The following is a 12,177-nucleotide window of genomic DNA, read 5'->3' as shown; positions in this document are numbered from 1 at the left end:
TCCCTCTCCCAGCCCCTGGCAACCTCTAATCCGCTTCCCATCTCTACAGATTCGCCTCTTCTGGACATTTCACATAAATGGAATCAGATGCTATTTGGGCATTTTTTTGTCCGGCTTTCACTCAGCGTAACGTTTCAGGGGCTCATTGTCCTTTTGATGACCAAATACTGTTCCACTGTACGGAAGGACCACCTTTTGTCCATCCGTTCGTCACTGGTGGGCATCAAATGTAACTATCTTGTGTTCGGAGTGTCCCCTCCACAAGGGGGAGAAGACTGGGCGGGTTGGCCCGCTGCCGTAGCTCAGCTTCTAGGGCTGGACCTGGCATGCAGCTGTACTTGTTGAATAAATCTCAGGCCCCAAACCTAGAAATCCGCTTCTCCTGCCCTTCTGCAAGATCCACCAGCAACGTCCCGTGGGCTGTGCCTTCACTATCTTGCATACCGACCCACTCTGGCCCCCAGAGCCACTGCCCAAGAGTAGGCCCCCATCACCCCTGCCCCTTCCTCTCGGCCTCCACGACTGCCCGCAGACCACCTCCCCACTGCCGAAGGGTTCGTGTAATGAGGAAATCCATGCGTGCCCTTCCCCACAGCTCTCCACTCGGATCTCCAGCCCCCAAGCCTCTGCCTCAGCTGTCCCCTCTGCCTGGGACGCGTGCCCCCAGATCACAGCGTGTCTGCAGTGGCCTATAAGGGCAGTACTCGACTCCAGGGTCACCCCTACAGAGAGGCCTTACCCTGATAACCTACCATGGGCTGAATGGTGCCCCCTACCCCCAATTTCTGTCCACCCAGAGCCTCAGATGGAGACCTCGTTTGCAGAAAGAGTTTTTGCCGAGGTGACTTAGTCTGGGCCTTCGAGATGAGCTCACCCTGGCTTTAGGGTGGGCCCCAACCCCATGACTGGTGTCCCTTGTAAGAGAAAGCAGGGAGAGACTCAGGGAAGGAACCAGAGAAGGCAATAAAAAGACAGAAGCAGAGACTGAAGTGACACAACTACAAGCCAAGGAATGTCATGGAGGGCCCAGAACCGGGAGATAATACATTGCTCTTACTTGAAGCCATCCAGGCAGTGGCCATTTGTTACAGAATCCTCGGGAAACTAATACAGGACCCTAAAACAACAGCTTTCGTTTTGCCCCAGTCTTTGCGTTAGAGCTCTGAAATGATCTTTTTATATTAATGGGTCTGTTACCGACCTTTCCCTCTAGATGGTAAGCAACTGAGGGCAGGAAACTCGGCACAGGGCCTGGCCCACGATGGGCCCTCCATAAATAAATACCCCCAAGGCCAGATGCTGTCCCTGTCCAGGCCTCAGGCTTGTCACATGCAATATAGGGACGTAATATCCACTATGCAACCCTGAACCTTCTCTCCCTACCTTTCGGCTGAGCTTGGCCCCAAGTCTAGAAATCTGCCCTCAACCACCCGCAGCCCACAGCCACTTCTCCTCCCAGAACCCGGCTATGACACTTACTGATCATCTCTGGGAGGTCAGAAACTCCCCTCTCCCCAAAACCTTCCTTTCAGGTTGACTGGACCCCGCTCTACGATCTACCTGTTGAGTGACTTTGAGCCTCAGGGGGTGGGGAGTGGTGGTGGGGGGACACACAGCCCCCTCCACTCCAGCTCCTGCATGGGGTTCTGGAAGGGACAGCAGTTGTACCTACATGTGAGCCAGCACAGGATCCAACAGAGGTGCCCTCCCAGCTGCGCCCTGGAACACTGGAACCCCTGGCAGAGTACCCCCTTCCCCTCAGGGATCCAAACTAGCCTCATCTCTGTGGTGATGATTGCTACATTCAGCCTCTGGCCCTGCCTCTCTCCTGACCCCACCTTTCTCCATCTCCATCTGGGTCTCCAAAGCATCCTCTCCTCTACTGGACCAAAGGTCCTTCCCGTCCACCCCCACCCCACCGTCAATCTCATGTTCTTGGGCCAAAGACCTGGAGTTGGAATCGTCAACTGCTCACTGCCTTGCCCTCATCCCCACCCTCAAACTTCGGAGTCCATCCATCCTCAACAGTGGTCCCCCCAGACCTCAGCATCGTTTTCCCCTAGATAGTCCTGACTGCTCCCTGACTGCCCCCCAGGCCTTTGCAACCCTCCCAACCCAGGCTCATCTGGGGCTCCCCTGCTTAAATCCCTTCCAAGGGCTCCTGCGCACGCCCTGGCTCCTGCCTGTCCACCCCCCACCCTAGTCACGCCAAATCCGCACCACACAGCCCTGCTGTACATCCTCACCCATGTGTCCTTTGGCTCTCCACCCAGATGTGCCCTCCCCAGAGATACACACCTGGGCTTCCGTCACCTGCACCGCAGAGCATCCTACAGCCCAGCCCCCACTGTTCCCCAAACCTCCTTGCCGCTGAGCTGTTGTGTGGGCCCGATGAGCTCCCACCTGTCACACACTCCAAACGTGCCTGGCATGTGGCGAAGGCCATGTCCCCTGTCACTGTCCTCCCCATCACTGCCACCACACTAAATTTCTCATGTGCCCCCTCACCACTTGTCTTTCTACCCCCAGGAAGATGGGCGCTTCTGAGGCCGGGACTCAGTTTCCCTGGCTGCTGTCTCCCGGCACTGGGGTATCTGCCCTTTGACCTAGGGGTCCAAGCCTGACCGCAGAGACTGAGTGCCATTACCTCAGGGCATCAGAAAGGAGAGCTTCCTGGGTAACTGGGTACCCACCACTCCCTGAACCCCTCTTCCCAGACAGGACTCCCCAGGAAGCTGTGGGAAGCTGGGGACTCCAGCTTTTGCATCCTTTCTCCTGGGACTGGCAACGCCCCTGCCTCACCGTTGGGAGTTCACCTGGACCCTCAGCATCTACCCTAGCAGAGAGGCCCAACGTGGGAAGGTGGGTGCCCCCACCCCAGGAGACCCTGAGGCCTTTGCACATTCATCTCGTTGACTCCTCATGGTAATTCCGCTCCACATTTTTCAGAAGAGGAAACTGAGGGCCCGGAGTTAGAGAGACATGTCCGGGGTACCCGATTGGCATGCTGGCTGAGGCCCCAAGCAGGCTGCCCCCAGGGCTGGAAGAGCCCCTCCCCCACAGCCGTGGCCCAGCTTCGGGGTTGGCGCGGGGGCTTCGGGGTTGGCGCGGGGCACCCAAGGTGAGCCACGCCTGTCTGTTTCCACCTCGTGCCTCGTGCCTCAGTGGTCTCAGCTGCACCCTCCCCTACCCCAGCAGCGAACAGGATTTGCAGCCCTCTACCCAGGCTTGTTGATTCCAGGTTTGTATCTCAGGCCGGGCTCGGGGGTGGGGGGGGGAGCAGGGAAGGCGGGGCAGAATGGCGGGTGCGGGCAGCTCAGCGCCAGCTCTGTCCTCGGGTGCCCTGGGATGCGGAAGGGGAGGGTGACAGGAGGAGAACCGGCTGCTGGAGGAGAGGGGGCGCCTTTTAGCCTGCCCTACAGTGTGGTTGCCATGGCAACACTTGGCGCGAGTGGGTGGGTGTCTGACTGCCTGGGGGTACCAAGGAGGGGGGCTCTGGGCCCCTCAACAGCCTTACCCCCTGCCCACAGGCCGCCAGCCCCTCGGCACCTGCCCCCCACCCCCCACGCCGGGCACAGTCCCCTGTCCTCCCTGGACCCCAGGCCTAAGAGCCAGCACCACACGCCCCCCTCCCCCAGAAAGCCCTCAGGCCTCCGTGCAGACCCCACGAGGCAGAATGGGCAAGCGGCAGCAGGCCTGCCAGTACATGAAGGGACCCGCCGCGAGTCCGGGCTCTGGGTTTGGTCTGCTGTGTGGCCTCGATCCAGGCTCTTGGCCTCTCTGAGTCCATTTCCCTACGTGGGGAAGAATGGACCATTCTCGCAGAGATACGGCAAGTACCCAGCACAGGGTGGCACACGTGAAGGGCCCATTTGCCCAGGCCCTGCCTCACCATCAGTCCCCACCCCAGTCACCACCCTCATCTCCCCCTGGCTCATCAGACGGCAGCTGGCTCCCTCCAGGTACTCAGAAACCAAACAGCTACCCTAAGCCCTCTCCTTCTCTCCCATGGGCCAAACTATCCGCGGGCCTCCACCTTCAGAATCGCCCGCTTCTCACCTCCTTTCAGTCACCACCTGCTCTCCGGGCTCCCACCTTCATTTCCACAGACTGTTCCCCCTACAGCGGCCAGGGGGCGCCTGTGAGCACCTGAGTCAGGGCATGTCCCTCCTTTCCCCAGAACCCTCCATAGCTCCCACCTCACTCGAAGCCAAAGCAAAGGCCTCCTTGTGGCCCACCTGCACGATCTGCCCTGTCACCACCCTGCCCTCACCTCTGCTACTTGGTCCCTGGCTCACTCGGCTCCAGTTTCCTTAGTGGGAAACACTAAGCACAGTCCTACCCCGGGGCCTTGGCACGGCCTGTGCCCTCTGCCTGGCTGCTCTTTCCCCAGGTAACCTGATGGCTCCTCCGTTGCCTCCTTTAGGTCCTAACTCAAATGTCACCTCCTTGGAGAGGCTCCTTGAGGAGGTGACATGCTCATGCCCTTTTCTTGTTGTATTTCCCCAAAGCACTCGTTACTTGCACATCGTGTGTTTTACTTATTTGCTTATTATCTCTCTCCCGCTAGATGTCAGCCCCACAGGGGAGAATTTTGTGTCCATCTTGTGCATGGCTGCATCCCCACCACTGCACCCAGCACAAGTAGGTGTTTGGTAGATATTTGCCAAAGGCAGACAGGTGCTGGGTGGCACGGAGGGGTGCTGGAGGCAGTTCAAGGCACTCTCCTCCCCCACGATGGCCACACTGACCTCCCCCTGGTCTCCACCATCTACTCTGCCACCCACCACCACTGCATCCAGAGGGATCTGAGCAAAATGAAAATCGGATAACATCCCCCTCTCTGCCTACAACCCTCCATGGCTCCCTATTGCCTCAGACTCCCCAAGAGCCTCTCAGGCCCTGGTCTCCTGCCACCAACCCATCACCTCCTCTCTTCTGACCCCTAAAAGATGCTCATTCTCTCCCTCACACAGCACAGGGACTCCCAAACCTCCAACTCCCCAGCAATCCAGTATGTGGCTTTCCTGTCTTCTTCTAAAAAGCCTCTGCTCACCATCACTGCTTAGGATATCCTTTGTATCCAGCACTCCAGCAGACTGGGCATCTCTGTCTTGTTCCCCTAATTGGATCTGGACCCAGGAGTATCTGTGTTTCCCACCAGCCAAGGACTGTAGGGGGAGTCCATCCTGGGTTGGGCTGGTCCTTTATTGAATGCACAGCCCTGGCTATGGAGTGGGTGCTTGTTATTGGTTTAACGAGTGAAGACGGATCCAAAGGACAGGTTGTCCACTCAGTAAGTAGATAGTTATGAGTTCCTACCTGGAGGAAAATACCCCTGGAAGGGGAGAGGGGGTATACTTGTAGATGGGAGAGCATCTCACCTAGCACAGGTCTCGGGGAGGGGAGCCATGCAGTTTCCTGGGGAAAGAGCAGCCCAAACGTGGGGGAACATCACATGCAAAGGTCCTGGGGCACGGCCTTGCTTGGTGGGCTTGATCAGTGAGAAGGCTGCTGGGACTGAGCGAGTAGGCCAGGGAGAGAACGGGGGGAGAGGAGGGAAGGGAGGGGACGGGGCAGACAGCACGGGGCCTGGGGGGGGGGTGCTGCAGGGAGGACTTGGGCTTTGGCTCTGAGTAAGGTGGGAGCCATGGAGGATTCCAGGCAGAGGAGGGACCGCCCTGACTCAGGTACTCACAGGTAGCCTCTGGCTGCTGTGAGGGGAACAGACTGTGGGGTAGAGGAGGGCAAGCTTTGCAGGCGCACCCCACCCCACCTCCTTCTTTTCTCCCTATCCACCCAGTCACCACAGCCAGAAACCTACAGCTTCCCCCATGCCCTCCTACCGCCAACCCCCAAGCCTTGACAGCCGCACGCCAATCCATCTCAGATGGCTCAAGATCTTCCTACCTGTGCCCTGGCTGCTTCTGGGTCTCACCTCGACCTTCTCCCTTTCAGACAGCAGCCAGAGGACATCCCTGCTAACCAGTGGGGCCCTGTCACATGGCGGCCCCAGTCAAGCAGAAATGCAAAACCACGATCCCTGGGCCCAGCAAGGCTGGTGGCTCAGCCTCCTCTCATCACACCTTGGGCATGGATAGCATGGGAGGAGGGAATTCCCTTTCCCCTTTGAGCTGCCACCTTTCTTTCTGGCCTCACACTCTGTCCCTACCCCTCTTCTGCAGGCTGCAGCTGGGATGTTGCCTCCTCCAGGAAGCCCTCCCTGACTTGCAGGCTGGCCAGAAGCCCCTCTGTGCATCCCCACCATTCCCGCCCTCTGTTGGCAGGGCTGTTCCCACCCCCAGGTGTTCTTTGCCACACTCCATGTAGGGCAGAATGGAAAAGAAAGCCACAGAAGCCAGGATCCAAGAGGTGCCATATCTTCTGCTACCTCAGGACACCAGCAGGGAAGGGGTGGCGGGGGCCGGAAAAGAACAGAGACTGCAGGGCGGGAGGGGACAGAGCCCCGCAGGTAAGAGGGAAGAGGGCTGGGCTCCATGTGTTGGGTGCAGCGAGGGCCCTGGGTTCAACCTGGGTTCAAATCCTGGCTCTGTCCACTCCGAGTAGCACGACAAGGCTCTCACTGCAGCCCTGGAACGTCTCTCCATGGGGAAGACGCGGACCAGAGCCTTACACGGTGGCTGCGGGCCTTAGAAATGCTTTCCTGCTACTCCCCGCATTCTTTTTGGGGAATGGGGGCACCTATGATGTGCAGAGTACTGTCCAGGGGTGGTGGGGGGGGGCTATAGCTGAGAATGAGCTGGACAAAACTCCCTGCCCACATGGCACTGGGCAGCCAGACAAACAGCAAACTCGAGTGTGTTCCCGTGGGAGAGTGAGCAGGGGCGGGGATTGTATGTGTGTGTGTGCCTGCGTGCATGCGTGTTGTGTGTGTGGGGGTGTGTGGGTGTGTGGGTGTGTGAGTCTGGGGTGTTGGAATTTTAAACAGCGTAGGTTGGGGGAGACGGCCCTCTCCGGAGAAGATAACACTTCCGCAAAGCCCTGTGAAGGCGAGAGAGGAGCCCTACAGGGGTTCAGGGAAGGAAAACCAGTGTTCCCGGGGAGGGTACAGCCTGTGCAAAGGCCCTGAGGCTGGACCCTGCCAGCATGCTTGAAGCCAAAGGGGAGTGAGTGAGTGTGGGGGAGAGTGGGAGCAGGGGAGGGCAGGGAGGTGACAGGGACAGGCTGTGCTGTGCCCACCGTGTACTTACAGCCCCCCGCAAATGGGACTACCCCGCTGATGAAGATTGGGGTGACTCCGTTGGCGCCCGAAGCCCCCCCCCACCACCACCAGGGGATACCAGAGAGCACAGGGGCTACTAGCCAGGCAGTTAAAGAACCCTTTTAAAACATCACAGGAGAAAAAGGAAGCGTATGCAGCAGGGCCTAGAAAATTCACTATTTGGCTTTCTACATTAAAAATCTGCCGACCCCTACTCTAGAGCAGTGGTTCTCAATGGTGGGAGGGGATAACTTTGCCCCCACCATCTCCGGGGGACGTTTGTCCGTGTCTAGAGATGGTTTTCGGTTGTCAGTGTGCTGGGGATGCTAAAGAGGCCAGGGAGGCTGGCCCACCCCCAATGCTGCCCCCTGCCACCCCACCACCCCACAGAGAATCACCCAGCCCTGAACTGTCTGTCAGCAGGGCCCTGGAGAGGTGAGCCAGGATGGAGGACAGACAGACAGACAGAGGAGGACCCTCCACCTGGGCCTGCCCCTGGCCTGCTGATTGATGACTTGCTGGGTACTTCTAGCCTCTGGGAGAAAGTACTGGCTATTTTTAGCTTTGGGGGGGCAGGACTATTTTTAGCCTCTGTGTCTACTTATTGAAATCTTTATCACCCCCATATTTTGGACTTAGGGAGGGTACAGGGGGCTTCTGGACGGCCAGTTTCCCGGGATCGGGGCAGACCTAAGCAAGGATGAGGGACCCAGCCAGGTAGTGGACTCTGGCGAGCCAGGAAGGGGACGCAGGACCCTTCAACAAGAGACCAGGACTGAGGGTCTCCTCTCTTCCAGAAAGCCAACCCCACAGGACCCACACAGGACACGGCCAACGGCCACGAGGTCACACCTGCACAGGTGAGCACACGAAGACAGGTGCAGAGCTGGCCTTGTCCCTGCCCACGCCACCCCCCACCCCCCGCCCAGGGCTGTACCACAGGGGAGCTGCACAGGGGTCCCGGCCCTTAGAAAGGCCCCTTCCCCCCCATTCCTGCAAATGAGATTTCCTGAACACCTCGTGCAGGCCTCATAGAATCAATTCCCGGCATCTGGGATCCAAAAGCAAATCTGGGAAACAAGGGTCCCTGCCCGCCTGGATCCCACTGGGGGAGATGGATGACCGACAGACATAATAAATCAGTCAATTACGGCGCGTGTGAATAGCAGGGCTATGGAAAACGAAGGGGGCGGAAGGAGAGAGGTCAATGGGCATGTGGGCGGTGGGGTCGGCTGCATTTATAAATAGGGTGAGCAGAAGGGTGAGGTTGGAAGGGGGTACGTACGGGCTGAGGCAGCAAGCCTGGTGTCATCCGCAGGAGGGTCCCAGATCCGGGAACAGGCAGCACAGAGGCCCCGGGTTGGAGCCAGCTGAGCATGCTGGAGGAGCAGCCAGGGGGCCTGGAGGGGGCCAGGGGCCGAGCGTGGAAGACCTACCCTAGCCGGGGGCTGGTGCGGTATCCAAGGAGTAGAGAGTAGGGGGCTGGGACCCTGGGACCCCAGCCTTCTTCCCCAGCTTCCGCGAGCCAGCCCAGGGCTGAAGTCGCTTAAGTATGGCAACCGGGGCCGCACCTGCCATATGTTCACAGACTGGATGGGGAGGGGGGCCCCCAGCCTCGCTCCAAGGAACCCCACCTGCAGATGCGCCCAGGACGCACGCAGCCAGCGGCCCGCACACACAGCTCCCACCCACCCCACCTCACTACAAAACCCTCAAAGGCCGGCAAGCAGGGGACCCCCAGGATCACAGGGCTGGCAGCTCCCCGTGGCCGGGGTCACGGTTGACACAACACAGGTGTGGACAAACAGACATCTGACCGAGTACTGGGTTCCCCGGGCAGTAGGACCCCCATTCCACAGCCACAGCAGAAATCCCCCCTGTCCCTGGGACCCCACTTGCGGTTCCCATCACAGCAGTTAGTGGCAGGCCCTTTGCCCCAAACCCCAGCCCAGGAAGGCAGGAAGGGGCTAGCTCTGGTGCCTCCAGGGTCACCGTGGGACCAAGGGAAGCCCACCTTGGGAGCCCCTCCCCTGCCTCCCCACAACAGGGGGCTGGAGGAGTGGAAATGTCTGGCTGTTGGGAAATCGGATCCGGGAGACAACCGAGCTCTGGTGTCCTTGGCCGCCTGTCTGGCTGGGGAAGCCAGGAGCAGACACCCGCCAGCTCCAGCCCCCCACCTCCCGGCCACGGAGACGAAGGGGAGGGGGTCTCCCGCTCCTCCCACGGGGTACCTGCTCCGGAGACGAGCAGCACGGAAGCCTCCCGGGAGGTTGCCCCCCACAAAGATGCCCGTGCTGAGGGTCGAAGCGCCCCACGCTCTGCCACCTGTACTGCCCCGCAGGAGGGTCGTTAGATGCCCGGGGACGCAGCAACGCGCGCAGGTAGAGCCTGATGCAAACAGGCTCCCGCGCAGCCCAGAGCCCGAGGGCCCCTCCACCCACGTGCCCGCGGGGTCCTCCTGGGCCCCCCAGGAGAAGGGGGGGAGCTCCCCAGGGCGGGCTGGGGATAGACGCCGGGCTGCATCTCCCTCCTTCCACCTCCTCCCACCAGGGCCTCACGGCTCAGGTGCGCTGGTCCCCAGCTCCCCACCCTTCCCAACCCTGGGCATCGTCTCCACGCTCAAGGGCAGGCGGCAGCATGGGACGATTGTGGGGTACGCCAGCGCGCCCTCCACGACAGGGGGTTGGTGCGGGTCGCCCATGGAGGGACGGGAGTGGGGGGGTGGCGAGAGGGGTGGGAGGCGTGTGGGGAGGGCCAGGGCGGGGCGGGAGGCCCAGGGGAGGGCAGCGGAGGAGAAAGTGGCCATGCCAGCAGGAGGGCCCGGGAGCCCACGTGTGGGCGCACCCGCGTGGAAGTGCCTCGGCGCAGAGGATCGCCGCCGGCGAGGGAGCGAATTAGTTCCCTTTTCCTCTTTCCAGATGATTTTTCATCTCTTTAATTAATGGGCAAGTCAGTTCCAAAAGGCATGGCAGACAAATTGCTACTTAGGAAAATCACGGATAATTTTCTCGATATGATAATGAAGGTTGTATTCCTTCTTTTATTCCCCCTGTTTTCATCCTACTTTTAAGTAATAAATTTGGCATTAGTGGGGGGGGGGAGTAGTCAGCTGTTCCCAGGGCTGGGGTCTGCCCCAGGCCCACGCCAGGCCCCCCCCCCCCCCCCCCCCCCCCCCCCCCCGCCACCAGACAGATGGTAGAAGAGGATGGGAGATGGGGGTACTTGGTGGGTCTCCTGACACCCCAAAAGATCAATTCAGGTGGCAGGCCCAGGAGAGCAGGTGGAGGGCAGGGGGGTTCCAGGCTATATGTGGGGGTGCAGGAGGCCTGGCCTGGGGTCTGGGTATAGCTCAGGCCAGCTCTTAGGGGTGCTGGAGAGGACAGCAGGGATCACCAGCCCCTTCCGCAGCAGCAGCGAGCTCAACAGCCTCAGACCAGACATCCGTGCTCAGGTGTCCCCACACCCGTCCCCATGCCATCCATCCCCCTCTCTGTGGCAACTCTAAGGGAGCAGGACAAGGAGAGAGGGAGCCAGCCATCTTGGCAGCCATCTTGAACCCCTCCCCCGGCTCCCCCAGGCACACCACATGTTTGGATGTGAGTAGGCGAGCCCGGGATGGGGGTCCTCCTGGCCAGGAGGGAAGGGGGCCCTGCCTTCAGGCGGCCACGGAGGGACACCCAAGGCTAGTGGGGGGAGGTGGTGGGGGTAGATCGAGGAGCTGATGGGGAAGGGACCAGGAGGTAAAGTGAAGTGCTGGACATCGATGGCACTGTGCACTGAGCTAGCCCAAAGTGTAGGGACAGGGGGGTATGTGGGGGGGGGCGGGGGGAGGGCTCTCTTCAGATGGGTGCCAGGAGGGGCCTGGACCGCACCTAAGGGGGCATTCTCTCACCATGCGTCCCCCCCCACTCGCTTTCAGGCCCAGACCCCCTTCCTAGGACCCTCAAATGGGAGGACAACTGAACCCCCATAGGTCTGCCCAGGACACATCTGGGGTGGGAGTGGGAGTCTCAATGCCCAACGCCCGAATCCGGGTGGTCAAATCTGACAGCCTTCCATGCTTAACCCCGAACCACGAAGAGAAGACGCTGCCGGGCTGAACCCCTCATCCTAGCGGCAGAGCACCCCCCTCCATGGGAGGGGGTAATTGCAGCCGACCGGACACCCAGCCAGACTGCCCCCACCCCCAGTACCTCCACGCCGCCGCCTCCCAAAGAGAAACAATCCCTAGTTCAGCAGCCAACGGGGCCGGCCCCCGATACGGCTCCTTCCGGGCCCGCGCGGCGCGCACCCGCACCCTCTCCCGCTCACACCCAGACACCTACACAAACAGGGCGCCAAGCACCCGCGCGCACACGCACCGGGGACACGCAGGCACCGCCGCACCGCTTCCCCACAAAGGCTGGCGCGCGCGCGGGCACACGCAGCCACGCGCGGGCACACTCGCGCCCCCCCCCACACCTCCCCAAGCTGGGCACCCCGCGGCCGCCCCCAGCCGACCCTCCACGCCCCCGGCGCCCCGGAGGGGCCGCCCCTCCCAACCCTCTCGCCAGTGGGGGTGGGGTGCGAGCTGTCCTGGGCGCCCCTCCCCGCTCAGGTGCGGTGATCCGCGGCCCCAGCCTCCATCCCCTCCCCCTCCGCGGCCCGGGCAGACCCCGGCGCCCATCTTCCCCGCACACCTGGCCCAGGTGCGCGTCCCCCTCGTCCCCGGCCCGCAGACACTCACCTGTCCCGTGCCGCTCCGGGGTCGGTCCTGCGCGTCCCTCTTGCGGCTCGGCGAACCCGGGCCCTCCGCCCGGCACATCTCCCGGAGCCGGGGCGGGGAGAAAGCGGGGAGGGGGTGGCGGGGAGAGGGCGGCCTCCGTGTCCCCTCCTCTCCCGGACCCTGCACCGCTGCCAGCGACCAAAAAATTTTTTAAAAATTTAAAAAAAAAAAAAAGAAAGAAAGCGGATTA

The sequence above is a fragment of the Tamandua tetradactyla genome, chromosome 11 (genome assembly GCF_023851605.1).
Source record: "Tamandua tetradactyla isolate mTamTet1 chromosome 11, mTamTet1.pri, whole genome shotgun sequence".
Taxonomy (NCBI): Eukaryota; Metazoa; Chordata; class Mammalia; order Pilosa; family Myrmecophagidae; genus Tamandua; species Tamandua tetradactyla.
This window is presented reverse-complemented; position numbering follows the sequence as displayed.